This window comes from Pteropus medius, unplaced genomic scaffold (genome assembly GCF_902729225.1).
Source record: "Pteropus medius unplaced genomic scaffold, Ma_sr-lr_union100, whole genome shotgun sequence".
NCBI lineage: Eukaryota > Metazoa > Chordata > Mammalia > Chiroptera > Pteropodidae > Pteropus > Pteropus medius.
In genome coordinates this window covers 4,281,069-4,303,981 of record NW_024355205.1, presented here as the reverse complement: position 1 = coordinate 4,303,981, position 22,913 = coordinate 4,281,069, and the positions used below count along the sequence as shown (strand labels likewise).

Below are 22,913 nucleotides of genomic sequence, written 5' to 3'. Positions count from 1 at the left end.
ATGATCGCTGGTGGTTGCAAAAACTGGTTTTTCAGCTAAGACCTTTCCAGGCCTGAGGTGGTGTGAGGATGAGTTGGGCACTGGAATTGTGTAATAGGGATTGGGGGGTTGGTGAATTTCCCCAAGGTTTCTGGCTGACAAACCAGGGAGCCAGTCACTTCCTTCTGTAGTGCACTTAACTAGGTAAACGCTTTAACAAGTGTTTAAAGTGTGAAGTAATAGTCTAACTCTCACTTTAGAAATGAGGAAACTGAAACTCAGGTAGTAAATAACCCACTGAATACCTAAAAGCAAGAAAGTGGTACCACCACCTTATGCAGTCAGGTCTTCTGTGAATGCAGAGTGGAAGGGCAGCTCCAATAGGCGCCTAACTAGACTATTAAATGGTACATTATCAGTCGATAGTTCTAAGGAAGGACAAGTTCTGTCCTCTATTAGACACTCTGAAAACATGGTTATCGATACTACTGCGGGAGCTTAAAAAATGCATACTTTTCCTCCCATCTTTTAAGTTATTCAAGCGGGGCTAATAATCAAATTAACAGAGACAGATTAACAGGATAAAATCAAGTTTTTAATACATGCACATGGGGAACTCACAAAGGCATAAAAATTCTAAAGACGGTGAGGCAACATTGGGTGTATATGACACTTTTGGACAAAGGAGAAAGAGGGTGGGATAAGGTATTAGATTTCAGAAGTGAGAATGGGCAATTTACCAGTAGTTGAGGAAGAACCAACACACACGACAGGCAAATTCTTGCCGGGCAACTCAGAAACAATGGGACACAGTATCTGCCTAACAGGCTTGGAGTCTTCCTGACCAATGCTAGAGAGAAGATTCTTAAGGCGATTAAGCTAAGGCAATGGTCTGAAGGCAGGTTTTTCTGTCTGAATCTTTGGGGCAGGAAAGCAAGGAGGATAAAAGGTTTTTTTCTGAGTCTTTTTTTTTCCCCCTCTTAATAAAAAACTTAAAATCAATATTCCAAATGGCAGCTTCGGGATGGCAAAATTTTGGTTTTCTTCATACTTGTGGTAAAGATTGAGTGAATTAAGTGGGAATCACCTATGGAGAGGCAATTCTTCTCCAAACTTCTACGAAGTAGTTCCTTATTTCTATTTTGCCAAAAAGAAGGCTGAGGCTCAGAAAAGTTAAGGAACTTGTCTGAGGGCACAGAGCCAAGAAGCGTTAGAGTCTGAATTTTAACTCAGTCTATGGGACTCCAAGCCTTTAGTGCATAACCACTCTATAAGAATGCCAGTGTGGAAACTAGGTTCTCCTGCTACCAGCTGGCCAGGCACAGCTCCTGATAAATCAGGAGGTGAGCAGAGTGTGCTTTGTTTGCCCTCCTACCTTCTATTAATCTCCACACCCCTATTTCCATCCCCTGTTCCTGAGCACCCAGGACTCTTATGTCACTTTTCAGCTGGCCCAAGAAGGAAGCCTTGTTCCTGACTGAGTATATCAAACAGCCTATGATGTTTTGAAACGATCCTCTTCATCTTCCAATCAAAATTGCCAATCTCTGCTCTTGTACTCTGTAACCAATTCATCAGAAAATTCTCTTGTATCTATTTTAAAAATATATTCAGTTTCTTTTACCACCTTCATCTCTACCACTTTGGTACAAGCTGCCACCACCTCGCACCTGGATTAATGCAAGTGTCTCTAAATAGTCTCTCTGTCTCTTCTCTCACAATGTCCATGGTCAAGATTAGCAGTATTTCAAGTGCTCAATGGCCATGTGTGGCTAGTGGCTTTCTTATTATCTATTATCAATACAGCAGACAGACTGATTCTTTTAAAATCAAAATCAAAATCTGCTCAAGTTTTCTCATGTCTCATCTCAAAGTACAAGCAAAATTATTAAAATGATCTATAAATTTCTGCTGGTCTGGCCTTGGCTACCTCTCCTCATTGCTCTTCCCTCTCCTTTTCATCTCCTCTATTTCTTCTCTTCACTAACGTGGCTCCAAGTTGCTGTGTGCTGTTACTTTGCATGTGCTATTGTCTCTTCTGCACTGCTTTTGTGCCACAGATCTTCAGGGCTCACTTCTTTACCACATTTGACTCTTAGCTCAATGGTCACTTTAACTGAAAAGCCCCTCCAACCACTCATTTTAAATAGCATATGTTCCCCCAGTCCCCCCATTAAGCCCTCACTCTTCCCATTCCTCTACTCTGCTTTGGTTTTCTCCATAGCGACCAAAGTGTTACATACGTGTTTGTTTATGTGTGTTTTTAGCTCTATGAGTACATAAACTCTGTTTTAGATTCTGAAGTATCCCCAGGACAAAGAACAGGCTGCATTCTCAGCATCTTGGCATGCACTAGGTGCTCAACAATATTTGCTAAGTGAATAATAAAGTAGCCAATAAAACTAAGGTATTAATGACTGTACTGTACTGCTAAAATATTTGCATTTTAGTTGAGACTTACAAAGAGATGCACTTGCATCTGAAAAAGTGAATGATGAGTACTCAGAGAATTATCCTTGTGAGTAAGGGAAATATTTTTGGTGGAGAAGCCTCTCAAATGATAGCATTCTAGAGAAATCCTGCTCTTGCTGCCTGCCAGCTGGTCTCTGGGTGTGGATAGAGGATAGCACCCTAGAGATAAAGCACTGTCTGATAGAACTTTCTGCAGTGATGGCAACGTTTTATACTTGTAATTTTCAATAGGGTGGTCACAGCAATGTTTGTCTGTTGAGCACTTGAAATGCTGCTAGTGTGACCAAGAAAGTGAATTTTCAATTTTATTTAATTTTAGCAACTCAGGGGGCTGAGTCCAGATGACCAGGAGTGAACTCTGAAGAGGAGAGCTAGGGAGCTCCCTACAAGCTTTGTGACAACCCCCCAACCCCACCTTGTTGGTACAGACCAGGCCAATAACGTTTCACTTTGCAGCTTCCACCAAGGTCTAAGAGGATCTGAGACAACATGATTCCTTATCTGACTAGTTCCCTAATGTCCAAATCAATTTCTGTACACTCAGTATATACTGTCCTAGAGTCCCATGACTCCATGAGATAGCATCCCTGTTTCTTACTAAGAGGAAACTGATTCACAGTATGACAGTCATGAGCTGAAGCCGCAACATGATTCATAAAAGATGCAAAGCTAGGCTCAGCTAGATACCAACCCTCACTCCTTTCGCAAGTAGGTGAGTCTGAAACTCAATAACAAAGCTATTAGAACCTGGAGGTGATAATAATAGCACTGATGGTGTGCCAGATACTATTCTAAATAGTTTACATGATAGATACTGGCATTATCCTATTTCACAATTTAAGAAACTGAGATACAGAAAGCTCGAGTTTGCCAAGGATTATACAAATTTTGTGAAGTACTAAATGTTTTAAGCTGCTACATTTTGGAGAGGTTTGGTATGGAGAGGTTTGGTTATTTTACACAAAAAGCTAACTGATATCAACATTTCTAGGAGAAGACTTTGGCATCCTGGATACGGCAGGGTGGCACATTTGCTGAAGGAGGCACAGTAGGTAATTGGCAAAGTGAAGATTCAAACCTGACAGTCTGATGGTGGAGCCAGTGTGCCTAACCAGTGTGCTCTACTTTATCTGATGTGGCATGGTCTATGTGTACGTACGTGGTCTCCACTCCTCTGTCTTTTTGCCTACCACACACTGTTTCAACCACATTCTCATTCTCATTCCCAGTCCCATTATGTGTCACACACACAGAGCCCATCCTCTCTCCCTTCTCTGTCATCAATACTTGCCCCTCTTCTTGTCATTAACTGACCAAGAAGAAAGAGGAATCACAGAATGTCATAATGTGCCAGGGCCATGAAGATACAAAAAAAAAAAAAAAAAGCCCTGATTTTTCTCAATGGGAAAATCTCCACTAGACCAGGATGATGGGTATTGCAGGGAAGTTGGAAGCAGTGGAATCTGAAGGTCTATCAAATGGCCACTAGATCATGAGGTAGGAGATTCTTTGAGGACTGGGACCCTAACATTGGAGCCTATAATACGGGAGCTCCAGGCCAGGAACTTGCACTTGGGCTTTTGATTTTCAACAAACAAACAAACAAACAAACAAACAAACACCAGGAGGACCAGAGAAGCAGGACATGTCATTTATCACTCATAAGGCAGGGGAGCTCTGATGGCAGCTGGTCAGAGCTGAAAAAAAGCTGCACCTGGCTAAGAACAAGCAATGTTTTACACACACAAGAGGAAGGAGGGGTTATTGCATTGGGGCAGCAAGGCAGATGGGAGCAAGATGTGCTGCTTGGTTACAGGAGCAGATAACGTCCATGGGAACAGCAGAAAACATCCTTGGGTGCAGGCACTGCTGAGAGCTCTTTGCGCACTGCCTTCCTGATAGCTGCAGGCCAGGCAGCCATCTGTCTTGTGGTAAATGGTCAGGCGATGTTCTGAGTTAACCCCACAAAGCCAAAGTGTTGGAAGAGAAGCAGAATGCTAAAGAGTCCTCCTAGAAGGCTCCTCATTAAACCACCCCAAACTTAGCAGCTTTGTTATTTTACACAAAATAAGCTTTGTTATTTCTGTGGGTTGACTGGGTGGTTCTTGTCTAGGCCTGCATGGACTAGCATGATCTCACTCACATGTCCGGGGCCTCAACTAGGACAATTGAGAGCCTTTCTCCATGTGGTCTTACATCTTCAAGGAAGCTAGCCCAGACTCCTTCATATGGCAACAGAAGGGTTCTCAGCAACAAGAGAAGGCGAACCTCAGTGCACAAGCACTTTCTCAAACCTCTGCTTGGATCTCGTGTGCTAATGTCCCATTGGCCAAATCAAGTCACAAGGCCAAGGCCAGATTTCACGGGTGGAGAAATAGACTCTATTTCCTGATGGAAGGGTGGAACTGCAAAGCCACAGTGCAAATGGGCGTGCAATGTCCCCATAGGGAAGAATTTGCAGGCACCTTGCAACCTATCGACTTCTGAGCTATACAAACAGTCATTTCCAAATACTACCCAGAACTTATTGGCAACATTGTCACATTTTGATTTCTTAAGTGGAATCATTTTCATTTAAAGGGGAAAGTAGAAATCAAACCTCAAACCTAAAAATATAGCAACTCTAGAATGATAGCTCAACTTGATGAGAGGTGGTTTTAGTGGTAGTAGAGAGGGAGGTGCTACACAGTAGCAGCCTTAGGAAAAATCTCAAAGAATTCCAAATTTAGTAAATATGGTAGTACAGCCAGAAGTGTCTTTATGAATTACAAAAGTTCAGTCCTCCACGTCAAAAGAGAGCATGAAACCCCTGAGAGTGAGCCTGCTAATTGAGTTATTATGAAACAGTTAATTTGCCTTAGAGGCCAAACTCCCTCATCTTATTTATCTTCTCCTAACCACACAGCCCCTGTAAGGAGCAGCCCTGAGATATATGTGACCCTATCTACCTTTCCATAGCTGATTGGATCACAAGTAGATGCCTGACACACATCCTGGTCCATAAGCAGCTGAGCTGGACCAAAAGGAGTGACAAAGAATCTGAACCAAGACACACAAAAATTTTAGCAAATGACAGAGACATTTGAATGAAGATGGTGAAGAGTTTGGTCAGCACTATAGCAAGGAAAACTATAGGCAAACTCAAATGCCGTGGGACCAGAAACCATGATCAAGCATGGAATGTGGGTATTTAGAGAGGAAAATGCAGTGGATATGCTGTAACAAATGTGTTTGTTTTCTGTTATGCCGTATCTCCTAGCCATCTCCTCTTATCTTTACCTTGAACATGGTTTTAATAATTCTGGTTTCAGATCCATAAGTCCCCCCAACTCTAGTACCTGAGTTATTGATTTGGTGTCTCAATACTTCTGTTCCAAAATTTCAGAAGGCTTTGTTCCAGTTCATCTTTCAAGCCAGACCACACAACACCTACTTGTGCAGCCAGCGTGCCTCCTCTCAGCTATGATTGTGAGGGAGGCATGGCCCCGCCTCAGAGATACTGGGACTGAACAGACAATGGCGGCCTTGTCTGGTATCTAACCAATTCATAATTTTATAGTTATTTGTGTATTCACCCATATATTCATTTCTATAATACACATTTATTGAAAGCCTCCTCCAGATCCTTCTATAAATTTCCAAGACCCCCATAACTTCACAATCCACTTGAACTTTTGTATTACGAGGTATGAGTTATTTTCATGGAGGTAGTCTCCATGAAATGTCTCACTTTTCCACAAGCAAAGATAGAAGAGGGGCATTAATGCTTCCCCAAATTCTTAGTAGCTCTCTCTGACATACTTCCCTTCTGCAGGCAGGGAGTATGTTCTATAAGCTGGCTGCAGGTCTTGGTTTCCTCATTCTCCAAGTCATGGTGTCTTAGCCTGTGTCCCAGGCTCCTACATTAACAACCAACTAGCACACGTGCCCATGTGGTGGGGTTCCATGGTCCTTTCCCTCTGGCAGGCAGCCTTTGGGAGGGAACCTGCATCTGGCTTCCCTGAAGCTGGTAAGGAGGACCCAGAGACTTCAGCTGCTATGCTAAGTCTGTCTTCATCCAAACTATCAGCATCAGTGTTTTTGTAATCATTTCATGGGTGTCTGCTTTCCTTTGCTCATTAGTGTAACGATTTCCCCTACGAACTTTAGCGGTTAAAACAAGTCAAGAGGGGAAATAAGTTCGGTCCGGCTGGGATTGGAGCGCTGCACATCACATGATGTCACACTTTGTTACTCTGTTCTAAACATGCCCAGTCAGCACAGCTTGGAGCTAAAGCTTCCTGAGCACTCTGCGGGAGGTAGAATAATAATCCCCCTCAGAACATCCACATCCTGGAACCTCTGAATATGCTACCTTACGTGGCAAAAGGGACTTTTCAGCTATGGTTAAGTTAAAAAACTTCAGATAGGGAGATTATGGTGTCCGCTGTAATCAAAGGTTCTTACAAGAGGGAGGCAGGAGGGCCAGAGCCAGAAAAGAAATGTGATGATGGAAGCAGACATTGCAGTGATGCTCTTACAATACAGAGGAAGGAGCCATGAGCCAAGAAATACAGGCACCATTAGACATTAGAAAAGGCAAGGAAACGAATCCTCCTCTAGAGGCTCGGAAAAAAGCTGACACTGATTTTAACCTGTAAGACCCATTCCAGACATCTGAGCTCCAGATAGTAAAGTGGTGTGGGTTTAGGTCACTAAGGTTGTGGTGGCTGGTTACAGCAGCAACAGGAAATTAATTCAACAACATGACGTCTAGCCAAAGCATATATGTACAATCTTTTTTCTAGTTGTGTCAGCTGAAGTTCTTGGTGGCCAGCAACAGAAAACGATACTTGCGAATATACACAGAGAAGGAATTAATTGGTAGACTACTGAGAAGCTCAGATTTGATGGGAAATCCGACGATCCAAGCTTAAAAATGGACAGAACCCCAGGGAGACCAGGCAAAAGAGGTCATAGCCAAAGTCACACCAGAGAGATGAATAGGCAAGTGCTTTGGCTCAGGATGTTACCGCTGCTGCTGTGAATAATTTTAACTATCATTGTACCTTTTCATTCCTCCCTCAGGAGTGATCTGTTAATTAATGATCATGTCTCCATGCCGAAGGCAGGATTCTTGTGTGTATGACCAACCCCCTCTCCAACAAGGTTTGTTCTCTCCCCTGCACTACTTTCCGAGTCTCAAATCTATCTCTTTGAACTCTATGTTTTCTGTTTTCCCTTGGGAGAACAGCTACAAGGTTTAGGATTTATCCAGGTGGCCCCAGTGTTTGGTCTAAGACATTCCTTTCAGGCAGACATTCTGTTTATCTTCATGTCATTTTCTTTCTGTTATGGTAAAACTATGCGTGACACATAGTTTAGCATTTTAACTATTTTAAGTGCACAAGTCAGTCACATTAGGTACATTCATATTGTTCGGGAAATACTGTGCATCTCCAGATCCTATGTGACTATTCTCTTTCAGCTAGAACATGACAGAAATGAATATCTCCATAGACAGTAGTACCACACAGGGTATTCCACAACCACTGATATTCCTGTAGAAACCTCCAGTGGGAATTCGAAGCAAAGCCAATGACCATGCCAAGAAAATATCTCCCAAGGGATTTAGCAAGAGAGTCTGCTCCTGTGATCCAGAAGCTGCTGCTCAGAATCTAATTTGTTGAAAGTCAAGAACAAATCCGTCTCTCAGGAAATAGGCATTTATCAAACTTCAGAGACAGATATGAGATCAGAACACCATTTACATACACAAATGAGAACTGTAAATGTTTTCCTGGCCAGCGCATGTAGTCCGATGGCATGCCACATGGAAAATGAAATGTAATCAGAAGTGGTTGGATGAGACCGCAATCAGAACAAGAGGCATCATTTCATCAGAATATCTGAATATCTGATGTCTGAGTCTGCCCCTCAGTCTCCTCACACTGACTCCAGCCCTTGGCCAGAGCACCGGCTTTCTGGAACAATTTTCAGATGGACATGACAATGCCTTTTCCAAGACTCACCACCCTCTTCTCTCTCCTTGGGTATATTGCTATCAACAGTCACAGTCAGGTCCTGTCTCTTGCCATCTATTCTGAGTTGATTTCAGTCGATCTCTCTCAGGAAAATATTTTATTTCCAAATTCTTGGGAGAAGACTCACAGAAACTAACACCACCCCTGTTACTCGATGGCTTTTTTCCTTTTCATGGTTTTTCCTTTCCGTTCCTGGGTCCATTAGAGCCTCTGCTGCGGCTTTCATTATTAATGTACGTTTGCTATGAATGGATTTGCTGGGAGGTGCACTTTCAGCATCACTCAACCTTTGCTCTTTTGCACTGAGGCTGCTTTTTAGAGCTTTATAAATATCTCTGCCTCCCACACTAGAGTTTAGAGCAATCTTTGCCATAACCACTTATTCCTCAAGGCACTATGCTCGTTATTCCATGTTTATTGATTTTCAAGTGGGGTAACATTTTTCAAGTTTGGGTTCTGTTTCATGTTTTGTTTGACAGCGTTCTGCTGCCTCCTCCATCACAGACTTAGCTCATGTCCTTCACCTGGTCCTCAGAGTTCTTTCTCCTAATGCCCCAGCTCTCAGTTCTCGTTGCACCTGAGAAACACTGGTGGCGAGGTGGCAGGTCCAAATACCCAGACTGCACCCAGACCAATTTGTTTAGACTTTCTGGGGTGGGATCCAGCATCTGTTCTTTGCAAAGTTTCCAGATGATTCCAGTGTGCAACCAAGGTTGAGAAACACGGTGACTTAAGGGGCTTTCTCCTCCAGCTACCTCCAGTCTCATTCAAGCAGGGGTCCTTTTTTAAAAAAGTTGAAATATATTTAACAGATAACACTGTGTATGTTTAAGGTATACAACATGATGATTTGATACATTTACATACTGCAATGTGATTGCCATTGTAGCATTGGCCAGCACCTTATCCAGTCACATAATTATTATTTCTTTTTGTGTGGTGGGAATAAGAGCTTCTTAACCTGAGTGTCCACAGATAGACTATGACGGGTTTGTGAAACCCTAAATTTGTTACGGTTTGTATATTTTTCAAGAGAGGGCTTATAGCTTTCACCTGATTCTTAAAGGGGTCCATGTCTCAAAAAAAGGAGGACTTTACACCCTACACTCTTTATTCCCACACAAGATCTTACACCAGAGATTGTCATCTTTTCTACTGTGGAAGCCCCTTTTTTCTTTCCTTTAAGCATGGTATATAGCAAGTGGCAGGGCCAGTGATAGCAAACGCTCTTTCTACGTGTCCCCTTAATGCTTTTAATTCTTTAGAATTTGTCATTAGTAATTTGTTTATCTCATGTTTGCTGCTGAATGTCCCGGCATTTCTGAAACACTCACCGTAGCGTGTTCTTTGTTTATCTGATGGCTTGAACTTCCCCTTCAGTGTCAAAATACTTTCTTAGTTCTACCTGGATGGGTGGGGTTTTTTTTATTGTTATTATTTTCTATTCCTTATTATTTATAAATTTATCTTTCTAGGTTTGGTCCTTTTCATTGTTTCTGACATGTATATTTTATGGGGTGGATTTTTATAAGAGGCAATACCTTGAACTTTCTTACGAAAGAGGAAATTCCTCAGTGCTTTTTCTCTCTGTTGTCTTCCCAGAAGTAGAGGAAAGGAGGGTCAAGGATATTTACTGAGCGCTTAGATGTACCAGGAGCTGAGTTTCAACTACTTCATTATGTTTAATTCCTGAAACAACCCTCTGAAGCAGCCACTATAATCATCAGTGTGGAAGCTCTCCCTTTTAAAAATGTTTTCTTTATGTTGGTAAATTATTTTCAAGAGAAGGTAAACTCCATTCTCTCCTGCCCCCTAACACACACAATCACGTGCAGACTTTTCACCTGCTCTTCTATCAGAAAGTGATGCTATCTGAGCTAAGGCTCTCAGCCCACAGTATGTTGTTAAATATTACCCTCTTTCTTATTCAGCCTTTTCCCTGTAGTATCTGGTACAGAGCCTGTATGTCACAGGTGCTCAATATTTGTTGAATGAATATTAACTTCCAAGTATTTGTTGGATGAATGCTAACCCCTAAGTATTTGTCGAATGAATGCTAACCTCCAAGTATTACATCTTTAAAAACAAAAAAGATACACTCATGGAACAAGAACTCTGGGGTTTCAAGAGTCCTGGAAAACCAGAGCTTTGCTAGCACTGCTGGTACAGCCTCCTCATCTCCTTGCTTTTTTCTTCTCGACTCAGTTTCAAATGCCTCTAAGGTTCTGGATCTTTCTTTTACCTGTCCTAGACTTGGTGACCTCTTTGCTTATCCTCATTGCTTAATCTCAGAAAATCCCAGGGTTAGTTATCTTCTATAAAGAGATTATATCTCATAAAAACAAGAGTTAACCCAACACATCAGCTTAACGCTTCTGAACCCTTTTTCCTCTTTTGTAAAATAAAGAAAATAGAATTTACCAGGATGGGTTATTTTTAGGATTTAAGATTATAATCCATGTGAGATATATATGTCATATATCATATCATATATTCTTATATATCTCATATGCCCTTCTATATATTTATTTCCCCCAGGAGCAATGGTTCAGTATTACGTAATTCAGAGTTTGTGGAGACTTTATAGAAATAATTACTTCAAAAAATGAGCATCTATTGAACCTAGGAGTGGGACGGGTGAGTCATATGGAAGGTGTATATTTAACATTTTAAGAAACTACCAAACTATTTTCCAAAGTGGTTTATGGTTTTACATTTGCAGCAGTATACAGAAGTTCCATTTGATTCACATCCTCACCTTGGTGTGGTCAGTCTTCTTAATTTTAGCTGTTTTAGTAGGAACTTAATGCTAGCTCATCGTGATTTTAATTTGTATTAAGTTGCAATGAATAATAATTTTGAACATCTTTTTATGTAATATACCTTCTTTGGTAAATTGTTTAACTTTTTTGCCAGTTTTTAAATATCGGTCTGTCTAGAGGTTTATCAGTTTTATTGATCCTTTAAGAACATGTCTCTGACTTCATTGATTTTATTTTTTTATTTTCTGTTCTATCAATTTCTGCTCTTATCTTTATTTTGCATGTTTTGAGTTTAATATGACTCTTTTTCTTAGGTTGTTAAAGTTGAAGCTGAAGACATTGATTTTAGACCTTTCTTTATTTTTTTAAATGTCATTGTTTTATGCTATAAAATTTTCTCTAAGCACTTCTTTAGGTGAACCCCATAAATTTTTATGTGTTTTTATTTTCAGTAAGTTCAAAGTACCTTCTAATTTCCCATTTGATTTTTCTTTTAGACTATGCACTATTTAGAAATATGTTCTTAAATTCCAAATATTTTGATTTGTTTCTTTTTTTATTATTTTATTTTCAGGGTCTGATATCTTCCTTGTGAATGCCAAAAGTTTTGGGATTTTCCAAATATCTTTCTGTTACTGATTTCCAACTTAATTCAACATGGTCAGAGAACATTTGTTGTGGGACTTAAATCTATTATATTTATTGAGATCTATTTTATGGCCCGGAACATGACCTATTTTGGTAAATGATCTTTGTGCACATGAAAATATCTATTCTGATCATGTTGAGTGAAGTGTTCTTTCAATGCCAGTTAAATCAAGTATTGCTCAAGTCTTACTTGAACAAACCTTACAAATCTCTACTAATTTTGTGGCAGTCTTTAGTTTAATGTTGCTGTACTAATGAGGAAACCGTTTTCTGAGTACTCTTCCCGGTGTGCCTTAATTGACATAGTTCTACTCTGGCTAGTAGAACTATTGTCAGCCCTTTGTAAACTTTAATCCTTTAATCTTTTCAGGTCATTCTTTCCCTGGCATTGAATAGTTTCCTGACCAGCATTCAGCCGGAGACTTGAGAGGAACCCTCTGCATGTGTCCAGCGTTCTCTTTCTCTGTGCTCTCTCCTTTTCAGTACTGTCTCCTGTGAACCTCAGCTTCTTGGCCTCCTTACTGTCCCAAATCCCTCTGCTCAACTCAGAAACACAGTCAGGCTCTGCCTGGGTTCTCCCTCCCTACTATGTGGTTGGGAAACTCTCCCTACTCAGTAAGCTGGAGCAATCACAGGACTCGCTTCTGTATTTCTCCTCTCCCAAGGTTTGCTGTCCTGCACTGTCTGATGGCCTAAGTTTGAAAATTGTTGCCAATAGTAATAATAAATGGTAAGTGTGTCCTGATTACTGAATTGCTATCTAATTGAGATTCCATTTTGGTTTAATAACTTATTTGAATTATTTCTGATATGACATAACTAGAGTATTTCTTGATTCTGAACTTAGACATTTTAATAGTGTGAGAAAGGAAGTCTACGGTGAATTGTAACCTCAGTAGAACTACATTGTGTGGGAGACAATAAAAAAAACCACAACCTCCTCCTCCAGGGGATATTGTAAATGACTCAATAGCTTCTTCTGAGAATAATGGGTTTTCATTTTTTTTTTGTCTTTATTGAAATATAGTAGACAATTAGTTACTTGTATTTACTTTGTACAATTCAATGAGGTTTTTTTTTTTCACTTATAGTTGGGATACAATAATATACCAGTTTCAGTTGTATAACATAGTAATCAGAGATCCACATAACTCGCAAAGTGATCGCCCCACAAAATCTAGTATCCCTCTTCCCCCTTACATATTTATTATATTATTAACCATCTTCCCCATGCTACACTCTACATCTCCATGTCTATTCTGCAATTATCCATTTGGACCTCTTAATCTCTTTGCCTTTTTGTCCCCCCAACTCCCCTCTCAGCTAGTAGCCCTCAAAATATTCTCTGTATCTATGAGTTATTTTTGCTTTTGTTGTTGATGATGATGATTTTGTTCTTTAGATTCCACATGAGGTGAAATCATGCGATATTTGTCTTTCTCTAACCAACCCATTTCATTCAGGGCAATATCTTCTAGGTCTATCAAGGCAATATCTTTTTCCATCCCCTTCCTTTTAGTCTGTGTGTGTCTTTTAATCTGAAGTGAGTTTCTTGTAGGCAGCATATGAAGGGGTCTTGTTTTCTTTTTTTGTTTGTTTGTTTTCTTATCTATTCAACCATTCTACCTTTTGGTTGGAGCACTTATTTTTTTTCCATTTGAGGTACTTGTTGATAGGAATGTAGTTATTACCATTCTTTATTCCTGTTTTTGATATATGTTTTTCTTCTTAAAGAAGTCCTTCCAACATTTCCTGTAATACTGGCTTGGTGGTAATAAATTCCTTTTAGCTTATTTTTGTCTGGGTAGCTCTTTATCTGTCCTTCAACTCTAAATGATAGCTTTGCTGGATATAGTATTCTTGGTTGTAGATCCTGGGTCTTCATCACATTGAATATTTCGTGCCAAGCCCTTTTATCCGGCATAGTTTCTTTTGAGAAATCAGCTGCCAGTTTTATGGGTGCTCCCTTGTAGCTAACTGCTTTTCTCTTGCTGATTTTAAGATTCTCTCTTTGTATTTAATCTTTGGCATTTTAATTATGAGGTATCTTGGTGTGGGCCTCTTTGGATTCCTGAATTTGGGGTTTCTCTGAGCTTCCTGGGGTTATATGTCTATTTCTTTCACCAGGTTAGAGAAGTTTTCAATCATTATTTCTTCAAATATATAGCCAACTTCTTGTTCTCCCTCTTCAGGTACCCCTATGACAGGGATATTTTTACCTTTAATAGTGTTCCATAGGCTCTTTAAATTATTATTATAGTCTTGGCTTCTTTTTCTTTTTTCCATTCTGATTAAGTGTCTTTGGCTTTCGTATCCTCTATATAGGTCGTTTGATCCTCTTCTTTATTCACTTTGTTTTTTCCATTTAATATACTTCTCATCTCAGATAATGTGTTCTTCATTTCTGACTGCTTCCCTTTTATAATTTCCATTTCCATTTTTATGTTTTCTTTTTAATCTCTTTGCTGAATTTATCTACACTTCCCAAAAGTCCATTGAACATCTTTATAACCAGTGTTTTGAACTCTGCATCTGTTGGATTGCTTGACTCCATTATTTTTGGATCTCTGTTCTGTTCTCTCATATGGTTTCTGCTTCTTTGTCTTCACATTTTGGCTGCCTTTCTGTGTCTGTTTCTATGTACTAAGCAAAACTCCTAAGTCTCCTGGTCTTAAATAATGAGACTGTGTGGTGTAGGTGTCCAGGGGCACAGTCTTAATCGGGGTTCAGCTGCAGGCCAAACTTAATCCAAGCCTCTACCCCTCTGGGGCCACCTGTTGAGATTCAGCAAGCAATTCACAGATGCTGTGCTTATAGTTGCCTCAAAAGGCCACACCAGAAACCGAGGTCAGTTGCCTCCAGTGTGAGTCTAGGTGCTGCTCTGCAAGGAGCATCTGACTTGCTGAAGATATACCTGAATGTGGCTTGGGTGGAGCTGCGAGTTGGGGGGGGTTCAGGGAATCCTCTGGGCAGAGCGATCTCTGTTATCCGGTTTGATGACATCACGGCTATGGCAGTGCTGTGTCCGCGCACTGGGAAAGGGGAGGGCTCAACAGGGAACAATGGATACTGCTGGCACTTCTGTACAGAGCAAATCTCTCCTGGACCCTCACTCCAACAGTGTCTCTCTGTAAGTCCCTGGTACCCTCTGTGCACAGCCGAATGGGCATGATGCTCAGAGCGAGCAGGTCCGTCGCCGTGAAAATCTGCTCGTGGATGCGGCCTCTTGGAGAGGCTCCTGCTGCTGCTGTAGCCTCCGTCTCACTCAGCAGCTCAAGACTCAGCAGCCTGGCGTCCTCGCCCCATCCTACTTTCTGCCATTACAGGGTGGTTTCTTGGACTTCTCCTTAGTTGTATGGCTTGTTCATCTAGATCCCAGATGATTTTTCCTTGCTGCTGTTCCTTGTTTCTGCCACAACTTTCATTTGGTTGCCAGATCCATAGGAGATGAACAGTCTCTATCATCTACACCATTTTTTTTTCCACCTTGGGTTTTCATTTTCTTATAGTCCACAGGCCTCTCCACTTACCTGAATTGTTTGAGCTCAGTATCCTCTGATTTATACACTTCACTTTCTAAGCCAGGCCCAACTATTAGCCCTATATCTGTTCTCTAAAAGAGTAAGTTTCTTTAAAGTTTGGGTGCTATATCTATTCTTCTGGATTTTAATTGAATCTGGAAAATAAAGAGATATTGTTTAATGGTACAGAATTTCTGTTTGAGATGATGACAAAATTCTGAAACTAGATAGTGGTGATAATTTCACAACGTTATGAGTGTGCTTAATGCCACTGAATTGTACATGTAAATGTTATGTATATTTTACCATAATAAAACAAAAATAAAATACTAAAAAGATGTTCGGACAATACTGTGTTAAATAAAACCAACTGGGTTTCTTTACTGCATGGCATCTCAGAACCTTTAATGGGCTAGTTAGAATTGTAACTCTTTAAGGGATCAGAGATTAATATCTTTTAAGTCAGTTTTTTTGCAGAGTAAATCGGTGATAAAAGTTGATCAATTATTAGTAGATGTTTAAATTTGAACTATAAGACAGTAAAATGAAACAAAACATAGATTTTGAGCACTGTTTTAGTTAATTAATGCACAGTTCCCCTTCATAAGCATCTGGTCCAGGAAGGATGTTAAATGTGGTGGTGGCCTATGTGCCTCCTCACTCAGTAACATAGAGGTCAAAGTCATGGAGAGGGCAGATGGAGGAATTTGGAGGAAATGATTGCTCTTCTCCCTCCCCCCATTCTTTCCTGGCTCTGGAAAGGATATGTAGAAGAAAGACAATGCTTAATTTCTTCCTAACTAATCTCTTAATTTCATTAAATTGAATCAAAGTATCCAGGACACAGAAAATAATTTAATAAAAATACCAGATACTATTTTTTTTTTCCATTAATATATGCCACCTAGAAGTCTCTGGGCATTTTTCTTAGAAATTTTAGACCTACAATAGTTTGGAAACACTGTTCTTTCTCAGGATGCCCACACTTAGTGCACTGCCATACTCTGGAGCAGAGGTGGCTTCCATTATGACATTTCTGGATTCTAGCATTTAGCTATTAAAAATAAGACTAAACAAAATATTTCCTCTTGAATAGAAGCAATGTATACTCTGAAATGGAGTGAAAGTAACAAACATAATCCATAATTCTACAACACAGATACAACCCCTTTTAACAGTCCCGTGTATGTTTTCCAGTCTATTGTTCTGTGTATGTATGACTGAGTTTGTGTGTCTGTGTCTGTGTAATAAACAAGTCTGTCTCTCACCCTTGTATCCCAAGCACTTAGCATATATCAAGCTCAATACCTAGTATAGAGAAGGCATTCAATAAATAGGGCTAAATAATTATAAAATTTATGTTAAAAATTTATAAATTATTTTATTTGTATGAAACATACAGAATAGATAAATTTATAGAATCAAAAAGTAGATTAATGGTTGCCAGCGTTTGAGGGATAATAAAAATATTAGAGAATTGGATAGCGGTGATGGTCGCATAATCTTGTGAATATAGTAAAACCACCAAACTGCACATTTCAAATGTGTGAATTGTATGGTATATAAATATCTCATTTGAAGATATTACATAAAATTTATATCATAGTAACAATGACTTGCATTGTAACAAGTTTATACTTTCAAAGTACTGTCCTTTTATTGTATAATTTTAATCTCATTATAACCTTATAAAGTACATAGGGCGAGTTCATTTAATTCTCCTTACCAGCTGGTGAAACTGAGACCCAGAGAGACTGATTCAGTGATTTTGCCAACATCACACAGCAAATTAGACATAGAGCCAGATGTAGAATAAAAATATTATAATTCCTATCCAGTGAACCTCTATTGTCCAGTGTAACATTAATGAGCCATAATCATTATCTAGCTAATCAATTTTATATATTTTGTATAATATTATTATTAAATAATAACTTTTATTTAAGTGCCAGCCATGTGCCAGGTAGCTTCGTACAATATTTACTAGTCATTATACAATTATCGTAAAGTATATATAGTTAGCTTCCTTTTACTGCTTTTAGAAGTTAGCTTATTAGTCAAAGGTTGCTCCATAGGAGACATTTGACAATGTCTGGAGACATTTTTGGTTGCCATAACTGAAGATGTGCTACTGGTATCTAGTGGGGAGAGACGAGGGATGCTGCTAAACACCCAATGATGCACAGGACAGCGCCCACAATCGAGAATTATCCAGTCCAAAATGTCAATAGTGCTAGGGTTGAGAAATCCTGTTTTAAATGATAATGAAATAATAGATGTAAAAACACTCTACAAATCCAAACTGCTATTTTTTTGTGTTACAAATAGATTTCCCAGGAATGTTAGCTAATACGAGGCCCTCAGCTCACATTTCTTGGATAGATCACTTCATGTCAAAAATGCTTCAGCAAATGTTATGCTAAGTGCAATAAGTCAGTCACAAAAAGACAAATACTGCATGATTTCACTTAATACAAGGCACTGGCAGTAGTAAAACTCATAGAAAGAAAACATAGAATGTGGTTACCAGGGGCAGAGGTGGAGTGGGTGGGGGCCATATGAACATTGTTGTTCAATGGGTATAAAGTTTTAGTTATGCAAGATGAAAAAGTTCTAGAGCTCCGTTGCACAGCAATATAAATATAGTTAACACCATTGTATTGTATACTTGTACACTTAAAGATGGTTAAGATGGTAAGTTTTATGTTATGTGTTTTTATACCACACATACACACACAAAAATTGCTTTAGCAAGTCTTTATTGCCAGTAGAATTTGAACTCTACCAGGTTCTAGATTTCCGTAGTAAGAACTAGAAAAGGATACTTTGACAAAATTTTCTGTGACAGTATACACACCTGAGTAAAAGCTACTCTTCCATTATAGCTAATTTGACAGAAATGCAAGAATATGTCAGATATGGAAGGACGGGGCGGGGTAACGAGAAGAAAGAGGGGTGAGGAGTCAGCAGTGGGATCTCATACTGGAGGCACTCAGTAGATGCTTGGAAATAAGCTAATGTGTTGGGTATACTCTTGTTTTTATGAGAAATAATCTCTTTATAGAAGATAACTAAGAATTTAGAGGACATTCATAAATATAAATGTTATTACAATTAGGTGCCTTTAACGGGAGTTTGAAAATAACTATTGGCTTTAGTCACAAAGTTTTCAAAATCATATTTGCTTTACTTTGGATATATTTACCTCATCTCGATAAGAGCAGCCCAAATAAGTGTTATCATGTTGTGCTTCAAAGTGCAAATATTTTACCAGCCTCTTTTAAAAAGCACAAATATTATCTTTAGGTTAGGTCTCTGAGGGTAGAAACTGATTATAAGAACAAATCTCATGAAGTTATGATAATTTCATCCTTTGTTTAATTTGTCCTTCAGTTGAATAATGAGTTAAGGCCTTGAGAAGCGCTTACAAAATTTCATTTTCTGAAGTATGCTATATTGGACACAGGAAGAAAAGCTTTTCGGAAGTACCTTATTGCATTGGACTGGCAGTGACCAGCTGCCACTCCCAAGTCTGGTGCTTGATAGCTGTGTGACTTCAGGCAAGTCACTTTCCATTTGGCTTTCCTCTGTAAAATGACAGCATGGGACAAGATGACCTCTAACCTTCTTTCCAATCCTATCAGAGGACTGTTCTCTTATGTAGTCATTTAACTTTACTGGAAAAAAGTAGTTAGAATTTAAAATTTGATACTCAGTGAAATTACACGAAAAGGATTAAAATGAAACTTATTTTGATATCAGTATACCTAGGACATTGGGGAAATTTTGTTTTTTAAGACTTGTGTCTAATTCTAAAAATGAATAATGTTAGTGATGGTACATGGCTCTAGGTACCTCTTTTTGCCTTCATATTCTCTCCTGGCTGCCCTCCCTGCCAGCACATTCCAAAGGATCCCCAATAACACCTCATACTACAGACCTTGCTTGCTTTTCTACTATCTACCCTAACTGGTCTCTTGCCCCATTTTTTCAGAACCTCTATTGAGTTTCATTGGTTGCTAATGGCTTAATGAGATATTGTCATCTTTCTTGAATAACTCACTTAAACAATTTGCCTTCTTATGAGACCTCTTCAGTGTCATTGTGGATACCTTGACTGGTCGGTGGGGATGAGATCTTGAGAGAGGCAAGCTTTTCAGTGCCGCACTGAGCACTCCTTATGTCTTCGAAGACATGTGTTTCTCTTCAAGTTGCTCCCAGTCTAGTGGGGAATAAAATGTTGTAATGCCATGAAAATTCTCCCTACCTCTCATCCACAAGATTTCCAACCACCTAATGGAAAGGAAGGACATGTCAAGCTGTGCTGTACAAGGCCACTATGTGGCAGCACTACATCTTGCCAAAGTTTAGGCCACAGTGAATTCAGGCAAAGTGCAGTGCTGAATTTACAATTCATTAGTGTTGTAGGTAAGCTCTAAAAGTGACCATGTGCAGATAGCAGTAATAGCATTTAAGAGTATTTTCTATGTGTCAGAGTCTGCTCTAAGTGCATTCCACTTATTAACTTGTTAACTCACAAAACAACCACTGGTATTATCTTTATTTTATGAATGATGGAACTGAAACAGAAAGATAAAGCAACTTGGCCAAGGTCATATAGCTAGGAATCAGCAAAACCAGGATCCACATCCACACAAGTCTGCTACTAAATATGATGTCATTCCAGCATTCATAAGGAAATTCGTAGAAAATAAAGCAAAAAGTTGTAAAATTGTACCAAGTCCACAACAGTCATCTTGATGTAGCAATAATATAGGGTTAGCAGAGGCATCAGGAATTACAGCAAACCTTTTCTGTCAAGGGCTAGACAGTAAATATATTAGGCTTTGGTAGCCAGATGGTTTCTGTTGCCAATAGTCAATTCTGCCCTTGCCATGTGAGAGAGGCCATTAATAATTTATAAATGAATGAATGTGGCTGTATTTCAATAAAACTATATTTATGGACACTAAAATCTGAATTTCATATAATTTTTACATGTCACAAAATATTTTTTCTTAAGATTTTCTTTTAATCATTTAAAACCTTTCTTTTAATTAAATCAGTTAAAACCTTTTCTTTTAATCATGTAAAACCTTTCTTAGCTCACAGGCTGTACAAAAACACGTGGCAGACTAGATTGAGCACTCCGCCAACCCCTGCCCCCCACGATCCCCTCTTTCCCACTCCCTACCACAGTTTCATTGACTCCTGGTCTAGAGAAAGAAGAGTGATGGGACTTAATCCAAAGATGGCTGCCTATTGTAAGCTAGGTGCTGAAAATACAGAATTTTCAGGAATACTCCTCCACGGCCTAGTGGTGAAGCAAACAAGCAAGACATTAGAAGGGTAGAAGGTCTCATTAGGGTGGGCGGAAGCGCCTCTAACTCAGGTTTGGGAGGGAAAGTAAGGGACACCAGGAAAGTAGTGCTACACAGGAACCTGATGGATGGGAGGAACACATCCAGAAAAGGTGGAGAGAGAGACTATGCAAGGTAGAAGGCCTATGGAATCAGAAGACTTAGGTTTGAGATCCATTGCTACCATTAACTCATGAATGACTCTCAGGCAAGTCTGCTTCTGTGATGAGGGCTTTGATTTCCTCAAGTACAAAATGGGTGTAATGCCAATGCTTACCTCACGAGTTGTCAATGGCATAATGGAGACAAGAGTGTGATAGAGTATGAGTTATAGTTCATTTTCAGTCTTGTCTATTTGTGAATTGAATGAATTGGTCTGAATAATCTGCAAGATCCCTTCCAGCCCTGAAGTTCTATATGGTCAATATAACTGTCAATGGTGACCTGCCTTGTGACTGCCCAAAGTTGAAGAAATATATTATCCTTTGTAGTCAAAGATGATGTCAGTGATTGCGATGGTGGCTCTCTCTGGTAGAAAAGGGCTGTAAGATGGACACACGTTCTATCTTCACCTCACATAAAAAGAGTTGGCAGTTGTGGCCGACTTGTCAGGGTCATAACTTGAGGTCGACCTAGAGGAAGGTACCCAACTGGGCTCAGCTCTTGTTTGTGTGGCTCCAGTGGCTCATGTTCAATCCCTTCAATGTAAGAGAACTACAGGCTTGTAGTTGATTCCCTGTCCCTTAAATGAGTGGCAATATTTTTCTTGCTTAAAATAAGAAGTTGAGGTAGATTTCCCAACAGTCTGGGGATGAACTGACTTCAGCAATAGTATGAAGTCAGGCAAGTGACAAAGAAGAGATGGTAGGAAAAATGAAGCTGAATCTGATGTTCAGGTTTATTGTGGGGCTTACAGTTGTTTTTATAACTCTTTTGTTCCTGTATACTAACAATTTAGTCCTTCAAAAATACTGGCAGGTGGGGAATATCTCAAAGTCTTCAGTCTTCACAGAAGTCTGTGACATGATTGTGACAGGAAAGACAATCTTTTGGGGTGAAAATATACTGATGACTCCATTAAGAAACACAACTTGCCAACAATATTTGATCCAAAATCAATACATAATAAAATCTCTGTCTAAAGATAAAGCTGAGTTCCCTTTAGTAATGTCATGGTCATCCACAAAGATTTTGATACATTTGAGAGGCTCTTCAGACTACTTACATGTCTCAAAATGTCTACTGTATTCACGTAGATGAGAAAGTCACCTCCGCTTTCAAAGATGCAATGGGAAGGCTACCGAGCTGCTTCACAAATGCTTTCCTAGTTTCCCAAAAGAAGCCTGTGGTCTACACAGAAATTTCCAGGCTCCAGGCTGACCCAAACTACCTGAGAGACCTCGTAGCTTCCAAAGTTCCATGAGAGCAAACTATCAACACCTGTGGGCAAGATTTCCCCCTGAAAATTAACGAGGAAATAGTTCAGTGTCTGAAAGGATTTAAAGGGAAAAATATAACTCCAGAGGTGCTGCCTCCTCCTCATTTTAGCAGAAGGACAAAATACATGCACTTGAAGCAGGGACATCACTGTTTTTTTTTTCATGCTGTGGACTTGGGAGAGAAACACGCCTTATTGCATGTCATCTAGTAACATTCTTCAGAAGAGTAGGTGGGTGATCAAAAGACACCTACTCTCCTGAAGAACATTGCTGGGTGACACGCAATAAGATTCCACATATGTGGAACTTGAGTTCACTCAACATAAAGTCTGGAAGCGTGTGTGTGTGTGTGTGTGCGTGTGTGTGTATGTGTGTGTGTGTTTTAAAAGACAACAATCATTATTCATTATACAAATTCAGAAGTAATTGTAAATATATTTGCATTGTTTATCGCTTTCTCCATTTATTATTTGATGGAAGTAGGTCATTTTGATTTATAAAATTTTATATCTTGCTGCTTTCACTAACAATAATAGAATAATTTCCTTATCATCTTGAAAATACAAAATAACTGCATTCTTTTTCATAGTATGGATGTACCATAATATGCTTACCAATTCCTCAACTGTTGAGCATTTGTTTACAGCTCTTTACTGTGTAAAATGCTATTATCAATGCTGAATAACATCAAAAATAAGTAACAATTTTT

The 22,913-nt window shown here is 39.4% G+C and overlaps 1 pseudogene; it reads left to right on the top strand.

Moving 5' to 3' along the window:
- The first annotated feature begins 21,833 nt into the window (after positions 1–21,833).
- On the top strand, positions 21,834–22,413 carry LOC120598818 (N-acetyllactosaminide beta-1,6-N-acetylglucosaminyl-transferase-like; annotated as a pseudogene).
- The last annotated feature ends 500 nt before the right edge of the window (positions 22,414–22,913 follow it).